Source organism: Cryptomeria japonica, chromosome 9, assembly GCF_030272615.1.
Source record: "Cryptomeria japonica chromosome 9, Sugi_1.0, whole genome shotgun sequence".
Lineage (NCBI taxonomy): Eukaryota > Viridiplantae > Streptophyta > Pinopsida > Cupressales > Cupressaceae > Cryptomeria > Cryptomeria japonica.
The window spans coordinates 65,069,624-65,085,327 of record NC_081413.1 but is presented as its reverse complement, the minus strand read 5'-3'; positions in this window follow the sequence as shown (position 1 = coordinate 65,085,327).

The following is a 15,704-nucleotide window of genomic DNA, read 5'->3' as shown; positions in this document are numbered from 1 at the left end:
AACTATTGCTCATGTCATCGTTACCTCAAAATATGATATCATCTACAAATACTTCGCTGACCAGTATTTTATCTCCTTCAAATTTGAGATATATGTTACTATCATCACTAGTTCTCAGAAAGCCTATCTTCATCAAATGTGTATGAAGCCTTTCATACCATGCTCTCGGTACCTACTTTAATCCATATAAATCCTTATGCAATCTGCATACCATGTCTTTCTCATCAGTTAGAGAATAACCATCTGACTGTTCAATGTATACTTCTTCTTCCAGTATCCCATTCAAAAATGTTGAATTAACATCCATCTGGTATACCTTGAATTTCTTATGTGCTACAAATGCAAGTAAAGTTCTGACACCTTCCAATCTTGCCACTAGTGCAAAAGTCTCACCATAACCTTCTCCTTCCTCTTGTGCATAACCTTTGTAAACCAGCCTAGCTTTGTTGCAAACTACAACACCATCTTCATTCAACTTGTTCCTGAATACCCACTTAGTACCTATTACATTTTTATTTATCAGTCAGGGTAATAGGGTCCATGTGTTGTTTTTCTCAATTTGATCTAATTCCTCCATATCTTTAACCCAATGATCATCAATAAATGCTTCCTTAGAAGTTCTTGGTTCAATAGCGGAGATCATGCAAGAATTCTCTTTGATTCTTCTTCTGGTTAGTACTCCAACATCCTTATCTCCAATAATCTGCTCAAGATTGTGATTCAATCTCATATATCTTAGAGTAACATGATCATTATCTTCAGGTTAAGCTTCTTCATTATCATCATCTTCTTCTAAATTTATCTATTCAAGTTGAACTGGTACATTAGTATTTTCTCTGCCAGTTTCAGATTTCATAGTTTTTGGTTCCAAAAATAAAATGCAAGGATCTTCATCCTTTTTCTCCAAACTGGTTTCCTCTGAAACTTCAAGCTATTCATCCACTCAAACATCAGAACTCTCAATAATTCTCTATTTCTAGTTGCTCAAACACTTGTAGGCCTTACTCTTGGTGGAATAACCAAGAAATATACCTTCATCACTTTTAGCCTCAAATTTTCTAACATAATCACCTCTCTTAATAAAACATTTGCTACCAAATATATTGAAATAACTAACATTTGGTGATCTTCCATACCAACATTCATAAGGAGTCTTCTCCTTACCTCTTTTTACCAGAATCCGGTTCATAGTGTGGACGGTTGTGTTGTCAGCTTCTTTCTAAAAAGGTTTTTCTACACCTCCTTGTATCAACATCGTCCTAGGACCTTCAACAACTGATTGATTGTTTCTCTATACAATACCATTGTGTTGTGGTGTCCTTGGTGCAAAAATTTGTTGTTTCATACCATTTTCTTCAAAATACCTAATGAATTCCTTAGAAGTAAATTCACCACCTTGATCTATCCTCAAACACTTTATCTTCTTACCACTCTCCTCAACTAAGGCCCTGAATGCCTTGAACTTACTAAAAGATTCAGATTTATCCTTCAAGAATGTGACCCACATCATCCTTGAGAAATCATCAGTGAAGATCATAAAATATCTGTCACCTTCAATACTTTTTGTTCTTATTGGTCCACAAAGATCTGTATGAACCAAATCTAACAAATGCTCTGCTGAAAAATATTTTCTCTTGAAAGTTGAGGATGTCATCTTTCCCAACTGACATTCTTTACATAGAGCATTAACCAGTTTGTCCAAATGAGGCAAACCTCTCCCTCTCTTGGAACTAATCACTTTAACAATGTTATCAAAGTTTATATGACAAAATCTCCTATTACAAAGCCAACTATCATCTATGTTTAAAATTAAACAGTTGTTGAATTTAGGATTAAGGTGAAATAGGTTACCTTGAGTTTGCTTCCCAGTTGCAATAAGTTCACCTTTGCTGCCATGGATTTTGCACATACCATTGTTAAACTCCAATGGGTATCCTTTGTCATTGAGTTATGCCACACTCAAAAGATCGTTCTTTAAACCTTCAACCCAGTAGACATCATTTGCACTACTCTTTCCATTAAGATAAATAGTTCCCTTACCTTTAACCATGTAGGGTGAGTCATTACCAAATCTTACAACTCCACCATCAAATTCCTTCAAAGAAAGAAATTTGATTCGATCACCGGTCATGTGATGTGAGCAACCACTATCAGTAATCCAATCATCAAATCTATTCATCCTAGATACTAATGCCTTCTGGTCCGATATCTCTTCTTCAATAGATACAAACATAATATATTCATTAGCATCACCATCAGATTCTTCATCTATGATACCACCATCAACAGTAATAAGACAATCTCTTTTTCCTTTACCCTTATACTTCTTGAATTTCTCTCATTTGTGCTCATTATCACCATTAGGATAGTTAGCAGCTATGTGTCTAGTCTTGTTGCATGCAAAACATTTCAAAGGTAATTTACCTCTATATTTACTTGTACCTCTGGGCAACCGCTTGGCCAACAATGCTCCAAGCTTAACTAAACTATCTTCATCATCAGCTTCTCTGTTGGATCTAGATTCATAATTGTGATAGACATTTCTACTTTTTCTCATAGATGGGTTAGAAATAGAAGCTCTAAATACACTCAAATTTTTGTACACTACCATCATAACCATTTAATTCAAAACTAGTAAGCTTTCCAATGGTGGAGTCAAGAGTTACCTTAGTTTATTCAATGGACTTTATCTCCTGGATGGCTACAACTTAGATAGCGTAGACGGGTTGGAGGGTTCTCAGTAGCTTACTGATCACTGTGGTATCTTCCACTTTACCTCCCGCACTCTCTATTTCACTGACTATCTCTTTTATCCTTTGACCACAATACTGGATATTCTCACCTTTAGCCATCCACCTGTCATCAAACTTTCCTCTTAGATTGTCTTCTTTAGCAATCTTAATATGTTCATCACCACTATAAATCTCTTCAAGTTTTTTCCATACCTCATATGCAGTCTCTAGAGGATGAAAATCTACATATTTTGCATTAGACAAAGAAATAATAATGGCCTCTAATGCTTTATGATTTTCTTGTTACTCTTGCTTCTGATAATCAGTCAAAATCCTAGTAGGTGCAACATATTGAGTATTGACATGTTCCCAATACTGGCTTCCCAAACTCTTTATATAAATTTTCATTTTGTCACTCTATATCCTATATTTCTCTCTATTAAACTTTGGACCTTCCTTCTTCATCATGATCTGCAAGATCTTTACCTCAAGTTGTTACACTTAGACCTTAGAGGAACTGATATGCTCTAATACCAATTTATGGTATGATGAAGGAATAAGTATCCAGTCAACTACTGAGATGGGGGTGGGGGTGAATCAGTAGATAAAAAAACTGATACTAACTTCACCAATCTCAAAATGAATCTCTCAAAGTAAACTTAGAACTATCAATGCAATATCACCGTGAAGATAAAAACTCATAAGATAAATTGGTTGACTGTTACAACAAATTAATAGTAAACAACTTCAAACTCATAAACATCCAAATGCTTTTTCATATGTCAACATACTTCATTTCTCAATGCTTCCTATTATCATGACTTATCAAAGTAGTTAAGTAGTTAAGCAAATCAACCATAAGAACATAACCACAAAAACATTCACCACTTGACACAAATATTTTTGACATGGAAACCCAAATGGGAAAAACCACAGTGAGATGAGACTCACAAGATAACTATATGAACTCTTTTGAAGTTCACCCTATTAGCAGCCTAGCCTGTTAAAGTTTTACAAAAGTCCTGTTAAGAACAAATCCTATTAAGAACCATCCGGTTAAAGGATTGACTACAATGCCTTGTTATAAGTAATACTATGTAAGGAGTAAGCTCGGTAGAGGATTTAAAAATCAAATCTAATGGATCACCTAGTTAGAGAATTTTAATAGAACTAAGCTTGTTAGAGCTTACCCGGTTGAGGGATTTAAATTCTACTGTAATTGTTAGAAAACAACATGAGTTTGCTTATCTATTTGAATAGAACTACAGTTGCTTGTTCAGATCCTTTTCATGCTCCTATCTGCCTTTACTCAAATTGCAGATACATCATCTAGTTTGGCAACCACACATTCAACTGATCTTTTCCAACATTGAAACTAAACAACTTCATCAACCTTATAAACAAATCAATTAGGTTGGTAACACAACAAAACTTTAATTTTCGTAGAGATTACAAACAAGTCGGTTCAAGTATGAATGTTAGATTACATAGCAATCTTTACACATCACTCAAGAAAGCCTTGACCGCTCCTCAATCATCACTTCATCAAACATAGTAACTCATCATGCACTTTGCATTATATGTAGTATACTTTCTCATTCCCTAGACAAAAATCATTACATCAACGTGCCAAAATCACTTGAAATTGTCTTCATACAATAATCATATGTGTCATAATCATTACCACTCATCATCAGATTGTAAACCAATATAATCAATTCACCAAACTTAATCAGTTAGAATTTATCAAAAACAATAGGTAGGGTTTACCGATTACTAGTTCAACTCTCCAATATATAGCAATACTGGGTCACTCCATAAATTCTTCATACCGATTATAGTTTCCTTCACTAGCTCATCCTATTGGTTACAAAACATCATTACAATAATATTATTACCGGTTAATTGACATCAATGACAACATAAAATATTATTAATGAAATCTTCATGTAAATGCCAACAATTGAGTTGTCATTGATGTCAACCAGTATTGCAGGTTACTGGTAGAGTGTGTTAATCATTATGAAGAAGGTTAAACCAACATAAAGAAGAGAAGTATGTTATGAGTTGGAAGATGATATCATTGGTATTATGGTTGGCTATTTGTTTGTTATGAAGAGGCAGAATGTTAGATGAATCACAACAATACCCATTGAGCTAAACAAAATGAATGGCATGAAGACATACTGGAAGGCAAGATGAACTATCGGTATGATGTGTTTCTGATAAAAGTAGTTGTCTAGTATGGTGGGCATACTGATAAAGGTTTGTACTAGTAGAAGGGTCTATACTGGTAGGGATGTCTAGGTTTTAACTCTCTTTGTTGGTGAGTTGAAAGTATGCCGATGTGTGCAATGGGGAACTGAGTTGGGAAAAATGCAGAGGTCAATGAAATGTTCATCGACATGGTTGTCCATGCAGTTGGTGGTCATTAAATGATAAAACCACAAATCACGGGATGATATCTGACTGATGCGGCTCAAGGAATAATGGATGATAGAGAATGATTAGGTAGTTGCTGGCATGGTGATCGAGGCATGAAATCCAAATGCAGATTGACCTTCAGTTAGAAATAGTTTGGTAAAATATGGTCAACAAAGATCAAGGCCATAAAGTAGGGTAAAGTTTTCTATTTTTATAAAACATGCATTGGATGAATAAAAACATGTATAGATGCATCTCCCTAATGTAGATGAGCGATCCAAGGTAGATCGAATCAGATTTGATACAGATTTTAGCAAAGGCAAGACACCCTAACTACCTGAAGTTTGAATTTGTTTTTGTTGGGAAAACTTGTTCTTAAAAACACAAGTCCAAATCGATGAGGTTGTTACTACAGAATGATATGTGATTACATTAGTGAATGAAAGAGAGATAGAAAATATTTTTTAAGTAAAAAAAAAAGAAAATATTAAGTGACTATGTGTTGAAGGAGAAACAGGTAAGGTGTGTGAACCGACAGAGAACAAACCAACAGAGACAGAACCTGGCAAAGTGTGAGCAGGTGTGAAGTGAATCCAACAGACGAAAGAAGAGAAGTTTCAATAGAGTAAGGACCAGCATAAAGATAGTGTTGCAGTGTGTGTGGAGGTTTCAGAGACTGGTAAGATTGAAATTGGTAGAGCAAAGTATTGAAGGGTTGCAAAAAATAATTTGCAACAGGGAATTATTTTTTGTATTTGAATCTTCATATTGTCTTCACTAACTAGGTTCTTAGTGTAGGGGTTGTAGCTCATTTAGGTTGTAACCTATAAATTGTTCAGGGGTTGGTTCTCCTTTGAGTTGGTGCTCATAAATCAAGGGTTGGTGCTCCTTGGGTTGGGGCCCTAAAATTGTAATCAGATCATTTACATTGTGAGGCTAGATTGGAGCAGAAGATCTCCAGCAGCTATTCTCAATGAGATTTTTCCCATATTGGGTTTTCCTCGTATATCTGGTGTTATGTGATTCTTTATTGTGTATGATATATATTTATGTTATATCAAATCCTTTCACACACTTAGTTTGCATTGTTTGGTTTACCGGTCAACACTCTGTTTGTTTTATATTGTACGGGTATATCCCTATTTAAGAAAAAGTGTTTAAATCACTAATTCACCCTATTCTCAGTGATCCATTGTGTCTAATAATTGGTATCAAAGTGTAGGTATCCTATTTCATCAAAGTATTCTCTATATTGGGTAGATCCTATCAAGTGTTCACAAGGGCAAGAAATGAATCAACCTCCTCAAAAGTTCCTATGTTTGATGGTGTCAACTATGATTTTTGGAGTTGAAGAATGGAAACCTATTTGTCCTCTTTAGGTTGTGATGTATGGATGTTGGTTGTGAATGGGTATACAATCCCTAATAATCCCCCTATTGATCAAGATGCTAAGAAGTAATATGAGAACAATGCGAAAGCTAAAAATATCATTCTTAGTGGATTATTTGACAATGAGTTTGTTAAGGTCATACACTATTCATCTACCAAAGAAACTTGGGATAAGTTGCAGAAAATATTTGAAGGTGATGCTAAAGTCAAGGAAGCCAAGTTACAAACATTGAGAGAATAGCTTGAGGGTTTGAAGATGAGAGATGAAGAGAAGATTGCTGACTATCTCCAAAGGTTTCAGCAATAGAATAAGAAAAAAATCTAAAAATCTTTACAATGGATGAGTTCTATGGTTACCTAACTGCTTATGAGATGAGGATTGTCAGTACTAAGGCTGTGAAGAAAGAAGTTGCATTCAAAACATCAAGGAAAGGAAAAGAAGAGTCTACTCAAGATGGAACCGATGAACACTCTGATGATATCATGGCAAAATTTGTCAGAAGACTCAAGATGAGTTCAGTTAAATACAAAGGCAAGCTTCCCTTGAAATGTTTCAACTATGGAAAGATTGGAAATTTTTCTGCCAAATATCCCTATGGTGATAAGAATGAAGATCAATCAAGTTGTAGCAGATTATATGGTAAGGACAGAAAGAAGAATGTATACTAGCATGGTAGAAGAGGCAATCTGAAGCAAAACACTCTTTACGCACAAGAAAATGATACCACAGATGAGGAGAGTGTTTTAGATGACTGTTATAGTGAAGATGAAGTCAAAGAAAACCTTATGCCTCAAGAGGTTCTGGTACCTAAAGAAGGAGAAGGAGAAGTAGACCTTGAAGCAGAGCTCATCAACACCTTGGAAGAATTGAAGAAAACAAGAAGAGATCTGAAGAAGGTGAAAAAGGTTGTAGCTGAAGAACAAGAGATGTTGGAGAAATCTCTTGAAGAATCCAAGAAAATAATTGCAGATCTAAAACTTCAATTGGAACAGGCCAAGAGGATCTGTGAATTTACTAGTATCGGCTTGAGTAAAAAGGAGAAGCATCAAAACCTAGAAGAAGAAATTTTCAAGCTCCGGAAGGAATTAGAGAAAAGTAAGGAAGAAATGAAAGTGAGAAGAAAATATGAAGGCAACACTGAAGCTCTAGACAAGATGTTGAGAAAATAAAAGAAATCTAAAGATACTGGTGGCTTAGGATTTGAAAAGGGTCAACGTTCAAATAGCCAAGACACATCTGGTAAGGAGATACAGTTTACTTCTTCAAATAAAGGTGAAGAGAAGAATACATTCATGGTAAGAAAGATACGAGTAAGAATACATATGCATATGCTACTAGAAACTACCACACAAACCAGTATACACAATCTATGAATCAGAGGCCATACTCAATGCATCGACATGTAGATCCAAGGAGAAATGCAAGAGTTGGTCATGAAGGTTTTGCCAGAATTAGAAGCATGAAAGGAAGACCCCCGGTGAGGTAGCCATTTGTAGGACCAAGGAAATCTAACCAATATGTTCCAAACTTTCATGGTTATTGTCACCAGTGTAATAAGTTTGGTCATAGAATGCAGATTGTAATAAAATGAATGTAAACCATAGTTTTGAGAGTAGAAACTCGTATGTTGCATTACAATGTACAAATGTCATATGTTATAATTGCAATGAGTCTAGTCATAAGAGTTATGAATGTAGGAGAAACGTGCCGATGTCCTCCAAGAATGCTTTGGATACATCCTTCAATGCTAATGTAAAATGTTACAAGTGTCAAAAAATTTGGTCACATAGCAAGGCATTGTAAGCTGAATTGATTAGAAAAAGAAAATAATACCAGATCAGAAGATAGAGACTAAATTAGAACACAAGATGATAGAAGAGGAGAAGAAAGAAGAGAAACGGGTTTGGATAGAGAAGGATAAGAACAAGATAGAGTCAAGCTTTATTGTGTTGAGTGCTCTACATACTGAAAGGAGGAATCTATGGGTAGTAGATAGTGGTTGCTCAAATCACATGACCGGAGACAAGAAATTTTTTATAAAGCTTGATGATTGGAATGGTGGTTCTGTCCGGTTTGGTGAGAATGCCTATATCAAGATTAAGGGTCCTAGTACATTGAATATTAATGGAAATATCAAGGCTCATGATGTGTACTATGTGGAAGGACTAAAGCATAATGTGCTAAGTGTAAGTCATATGTGTGATAAAGGGTACAAGTTCACATTTGACTCTACCAGTTGTCAGATAAGCAAGCAGAGTATCAATCGGGTTGTAGCAGAAGGAAAGAGGACAAATGGTAATGTCTACAATATAAAGGAATGATACGAGTCCCAATGCATGATGGGATAGGTTGATGAAAGCTGGTTGTGGCACCGAAGATTAGGTCATGTGAATTTTGATAATCTTGTGAAGATAAGTAAAAATTGGTATGTGAAAAATATTCCACAAATAACTAAACCAACAAGTACTTTTTGTGATGAATGCATCAGAGGAAAGAAAATAAAAGTGAGTTACAAAACAAAAGAGTATAATACCTCAAGACCTCTAGAGTTAGTACATATAGATTTGTGTGGACCAACAAGGACAAGGGCTCTATCCGGTGAGAGATGCTTCATGCTATTCATTGATGACTACTCAAGGATGACTTGGGTGACATTTTTGCATGAAAAGTCATAGGCATTTTAAAAATTCAAGATCTTCAGAAGGATAGTTGAAAATGATAGTGGACACCGGTTAAAGTGCTTAAGATCAGACCAGGGTGGAGAATATTCTTCAAATGAGTTTATTGACTACTGTGAGAAACATGGAATTTAGAGACAGTATTGAGCAGCAAGAACACCACAACAAAATGGTCTGGCATAAAGGAAGAATATGATAGTGAAGGAGATGGCTAGAAATTTTTTGAATGAGGCCAGCATACCGGATACATACTGGAAGGAAGCAATTCATAGTGTTGTCTACACATTAAACCGGGTACAGTTAAGAGTGAATAGTAGAATGACTCCTTATGAGTTATGGTATGACCGGAAACCATCACTCAAGAATTTTAGAGTGTTTGGAAGTAAGTGTTTCATCAAATGAGATGTTGATGGATTAGAAAGTTTTGATTCCCAGAGTGATGAAGGAATATTCTTAGGTTACTCAACCAATAGCAAAGCCTACAAATGCTACAAGAAGAAATTGAGAGAAATGGTTCATAGTATAAATGTGGGAATAAATGAAGACCTACACAAGAGAGAATCTACACTGGCACCCTTCATTAATGTTTTAGATGTTGAGCATGAAGATCAATCTGATAATGGATGAGTAGAAGAATCACCAATCAAGTACTCCAACTAGTATGTGCAAAAGAACCATTCAGAGGTACATATCATAGGAGATAAAAATGAAGGTGTGCAGACTAGAAGGAGACTAGCCTGAAATGATGAGCATGAAATTTTTTGCCTCATGACAGAATTTGAGCCCAAAAGTTTTGATGAAGCTAGCAAAAGTAAGAAGTGGATAGATGCCATGGATGAAGAGCTGAAACAAATTGAGAAAAATCAAACTTGGGAACTTGTTCCTAGACCAACAGATAAGATTGTCATAGGTACCAAGTGGGTCTACCAGAACAAGATGAATGAAGAAGGTAAGACAATCTGGCATAAAGAAAGGTTAGTTTTCAAAGGGTATGCTGAAGTGGAAGGTATTCACTTCAAAGAAACTTTTGCACCGATTGCTAGGTTGGGGGCGGTAAGAATGTTTTTAGCTTTCTCTGCCTAAAAAGGATACATGGTTTACCAAATGGATGCCAAATATGCATTTCTAAATGATCTTGAAGAAGAAGTGTATATGGAACAACCAGAAGGATATCTATTATATGATGATGGGAGTTTTTTATGTCAGTTGAAGAAAGCCTTGTATGGTTTGAAGCAAGCTCCCAAAGCATGGTATTCTCGGCTAGACAAATACTTGAAAGAGAAAGGATTCTAAAAAGGGAATGCAGACAACAACTTGCATATCAAGGTAAATGGAGATCATATTATTATAGTTGTTGTATATGTGGATGATATTATCTTTGGTGGAGACAAGGACATCATGCACAAAGAATTTGTAGATTGGATGAAGACAAAATTTGAAATGTCCATGCTGGGTGAGTTGTCCTATTTTCTTGGTTTGCAGATCTCACAACAGGAGAAAGGAATTTTCATCTCACAAACCAAGTACGTTAAAGACATGTTGAATAAATTTCAAATGGTTGATAGCAAACTAATAAGTACTCCCATAGTTACTGGTTGTAAATTAAGAAAACTAGATGAGTCACCTGAAGTAGAGAAGACACTGTATAGCTCTATGATTGGTAGTCTGTTATACCTAAAAACATCTAGACCAGATATTGTATAATTTGTTTACATGGTTACAAAATTCCAAGCTTCTCCTAAATAGTCTCACTTAAATGCAGTCAAGAGATTCTTCAGGTATCTGCAAGGAACTATCAGTTATGGTCTGTGGTATCCAAAGAAAGGAGACTTATCTTTGTAGGCTTATACTGATGTAGATTGGGAAGGAAGTATTGATGACCGGAAGAGTACAAGTGGAGGTACCTTCTACTTAGGAGACCGGTTAGTATCATGTCACAGCAAGAAGCAAGATTCAATGTCATTTTCTACTGCTGAGGCAGAGTATATAGCAGCTACTACATGTTGTTTATAGGTATTGTGGATGAAGCAGACACTATAGGACATTCAGGTGGAGATACCAGAACCTATTCCAATCTGGTGTGATAAATCAAGTGCAATTAACATCTCAAAAAATCTAGTAATGTACTCAAGAAAAAAACACATTGCAATCAAGTATCACTTCTTGAGAGAGAATTTTGTAGATAAGGAGGTCATAATCGAGTATGTTCCAAATGGTGAGCAGATTGCTAACATATTTACCAAGCCACTTCCTTTGGGCACATTTGAGTACCTGAGACAAAAGATGGGAGTTTTCCCACCATCCGGGAGCACATAAATGTGTAGGGAGATGTATGGTTTAGGGGGAGTCAATAATTTTTACTATCTTATAAATCTTGAATCATGAAGCATAAACACAGGGGGATAATGTGTCCTACCGGTTGAAGACAAAGGGAGAGAATAAGGGTGGACTCTAGTAGTATGATTGGTGTCAGACTAAGGTTCCCTTTGCCATTATTGTCAAAGGGGGACAAAAATTAGAATATAAAGTGTTGACATCAATGCCAAAGGGGGAGATTGTTGGCATTGAGTTATCATTGATGTCAACCAGTATTATAGGTTACCGATAGAGTGTGTCAACCGGTATGAAGAAGGTTGAACCGGTATAAAGAAGAGAAGTATGTTATGAGTCGGTAGATGATATCACTAGTATGATGACTGGTTGTTTGTTTGTGATGAAGAAGCAAAATGTTAGATGAATCACAATAACACTCAGTGAGTTGAATAGAACAAATGGCATGAAGATATACCAGAAGGAAAGATGAACTGTCAGTATGATGTGCTTCTGGTAAAAGTAGTTGTCCAGTATAGTGGCCATATTGGTAAAGGTTTGTAATGGTATAAGGGTTTGTACTAGTAAGGATGTTCAGGTTTGAATCAACTCTTTGTCAATGAGTTGAAAGTATGTCAATGTGTGCAATGGGAAAATGAGCTGGCAAACATGCCAAGGTCGATGAAATTTTCATCGACATGGTTGTTCGTGCAGTTGGTGGTCATTAAATGATAAAACCACAAATTATGGGATGATATCTAACTGATGTGGATCAAGGATGAATGGATGATAGAGAATGATCAAGAAATTGCTAGCATGGTGATCGAGGCATGAAATTCGATTGCAGATTGACCTTTAGTTAGAAACAGCTAGGTGAAATGACGTCAACAAAGATCAAGGCCGTAAAGAAGGGTAAAGTTTGCTATTTTTAGCAAACATCCATTTGATGAATAAAAACATGTACAGATGCATCTCCCTAAAGAAGATGAGCAATCCAAGGTAGATCAAATCAGATTTGATACATATTTGGTCATAGGAAAGAAACCCTAACCGCTTGAAGTGTGAATTTGTTTTTGGCGGAAAAACTTGTTCTTAAATACACAAGTCCAAATCAATGAGGTTGTTGTTGTGGAATGATATGTGATTATGTTGGTGAATGAAAGAGAGATATAAAATATTGTTTAAGTAAAAAACAAGAAAAATCATAAGTGACTGTGTGTTGAAGGAGAAACCGGTTAGGTGTGTGAACCAACAGAGAACAAACTGACAAAGATAGAAGCTGGTAAAGTGTGAGCAGGTGTGAAGTGAATATAGCAAATAGAGGAAGAGAAGTTTCAATAGAGTAATTAACAACATAAAGATATTGTTGCAGTGTGTGTGGAGGTTTCACAGACTAGTAAGATTTAAACTGGTAGGGTAGATTATTGAAGGGCTGCAAAACTTCATTTGCAATAGGGAATTTTTTTTTGTATTTATATCTTCATATTGTCTTTACTAACTAGGTGCTTCATGTAGGGGTTGTAGCTCCTTTAGGTTGTAGCCTATAAATTGTTCACGAGTTGGTTCTCCTTTGAGTCGGTGCTCATAAATCAGGGGTTGGTGCCCTAAAATTGTAATCAGATCATTTACATTGTGAAGCTGGATTGGAGTAGAAGATCTCCAGTAGCTATTCTCACCGAGTTTTTTCTCATATATCTGGTGTTATGTGATGCTTTCTTGTGTATGAATTATATTTATGTTATAGAAAATCCTTTTACACACTTAGTCTGCATTGTCTGGTTTACCAGTCAACACTTTATTTGTTTTATATTGTACCAGTATATCCATGTTTAAGAAAAAGTGTTTAAATCACTGAGTCACCTCCCTCTTAGTGATCCATTGTGTCTAATAGAAGATTGCATGTAGAGTAACTAGGACAAAAGGCCTTAGGGCAAATTGTAATGCAATTTAATTTTGATAAAGGTCTTCTTGGCCTGAAGTTTATTTTGCTCCCTTGTGTTATAAAAGGGAATTCAGGGCCAAGAAGAAGGATTCTGAAATATTGATTAGTATGTACTAGGAGAGCTGTAAAGCAATATAATGATAGTTAGTCTTTCACAAGTTTAGTGAGCATAACAATCTATCATGAATGTATCAATTTTATTCTGGAAATCATTATAGAGAACATTTATTTTTTGTTTCTCATATCTCTTGTATTATGTTGTATGAGTTGTAATGTTAATGACATGTTCAACTTGTCTTCTCTAATGGAGAATGTGTATTCCTTGATAGGTTAAATTTCAAGAAAAATGAATTAAATTTTGTCTTGAATATTGCAGCATTTGTGTGAGAGAGATTGTGAGGAAGCATTCTCAATCAAATAATTTTAAGCAAGTCCCAAATGTTTAGTATTGGATCTTAATGCGGATACTATGATATTGTGTCATTAGGATTGTTGTTTGACTCTGTATTCCCTTTGAACAAGCATTGGTCATATCATTATAGGTTTCTAGATCATTCTCACATTATTATTTCACCTTTTATATTTAATTTTTTAGTTTTTATGCATTAGGAGTAGGACAGATTTGAGCCAACTTTCAATGCAAGCAAAGTGATACAAGATAAGGTTCAAGCCAGATTTTGTAGTTCATAAAACTTTCTTTGGTATATTTTTAGTGAAATAATCTACTATATCATGCAATTTATATTTATATAAAGCCAAAATGTTGCATAAAATTGCAATAGGGATACCCACCTAGGTCCTGCAGAGCCTGAAGAGAAGAAGATTGTAGTCTTTGTGTTGAATCTTGTTTATTGACCAAACCCAATCCTAGATTTGTTTATGAGTCGGTGGCTATTACTCTAGAATTTAGGATCTATTGATTTGGGAACCAACACATATAATCCCTATCCACCCATGAATTATGTTCCTCTTCTAAGAAATTTGGATGCCAAGCATAAAATTCACAATTCTAAAAACCATGTGCATTTAAGGATCAACATGTCCCATCTAATCAACATGTAGAAATAAAGCAAAATGTGACCTATTGTCACAAGAACCCGCTTGATGAACAACCTTGATCATGAATCTTGTGCAACATGGAAACAACCTCCCAAGTGTGGGACATGTAGAAGTGAGTTTGAGTTTCTAGAGAAGGTCGACTTCCTTTCCAATCTGAGTGCAAGTATTCAACTAACTGATCTAGGAGCATCCCCAATCTATGAGAAATATTGCATCAACCAAAAATATTTCCTTTGAGTTTAGTTCTTGTTCAGTTCAATGTGAAGTTTTTGTGTTCCTATCAGTAAGTGCTAGTAGTTGCTTTCTTTTCATTGTAGATCCTATTTTTTGCTTTTCAGGCTGGTTCATGTGCTTAATTCTAAATTTTTAGTCCATTTAGATTCTTTTTAGGCTAGTTATCGCTCCCGGTTTGACTGTTTCTGGGTTCTGGGACAATTCTTGAGCTTACTAGTTTGTTTTCCTTCATTTTCAGAGCAGTTTCTTGGTCTGTGGATCTATTTGGGGTCTTGTCCAATATTTTTTGGCAGGTGGTAGACCATTTTGTTGTCCGCACTTCTTGGATGTTATTTTCTAGGGGAATTTCTTTTATTCTTAAGGTTGACCTAGTTACATGTTTCATTTTTCCTACATTGGTAAATGTAATCTTTTGTGGCCAACCCAGATATGTTCTAGAGGGTATATATAGGGTATTATGTAATCATTTGTAGAGGCAACAAACATCAGAATAAGGATTTAAATTTATAATTAGTGATCTGGTTGACTACCAGATTTTCTATGATGACTATATGATGATAACCGATTGGTCTCCAAAGGTTCTAAGACAATAATATGATTTGTTTCTATAATATTTCTATGTTTTATTATTGCTTTCATTGTGTTACTCTTGATGTATAAGTCAGTCAGTTCTCTTTGAGGGTTTACCAGTTATGGCTGCATCAATTAGTATCAGAGCTGGTTATGAACCGATTGGTTGAAGAGTTGTTTGCAAACCTTGAGGCATTAATTTGGGTGGACAAATCATTGATTGGAGGTAGGCTACGCGTGTGTTAAATAGATCGCCGAGTGAGAGGCAATTGAAACCAGTAGTTAGATCATCGGGTTGAGGCAGTTCACTAAAGTTAGTGAAGAGCTTGAGGCGGACGAGGCTAATAGGCCAAAAGATGGAAGAG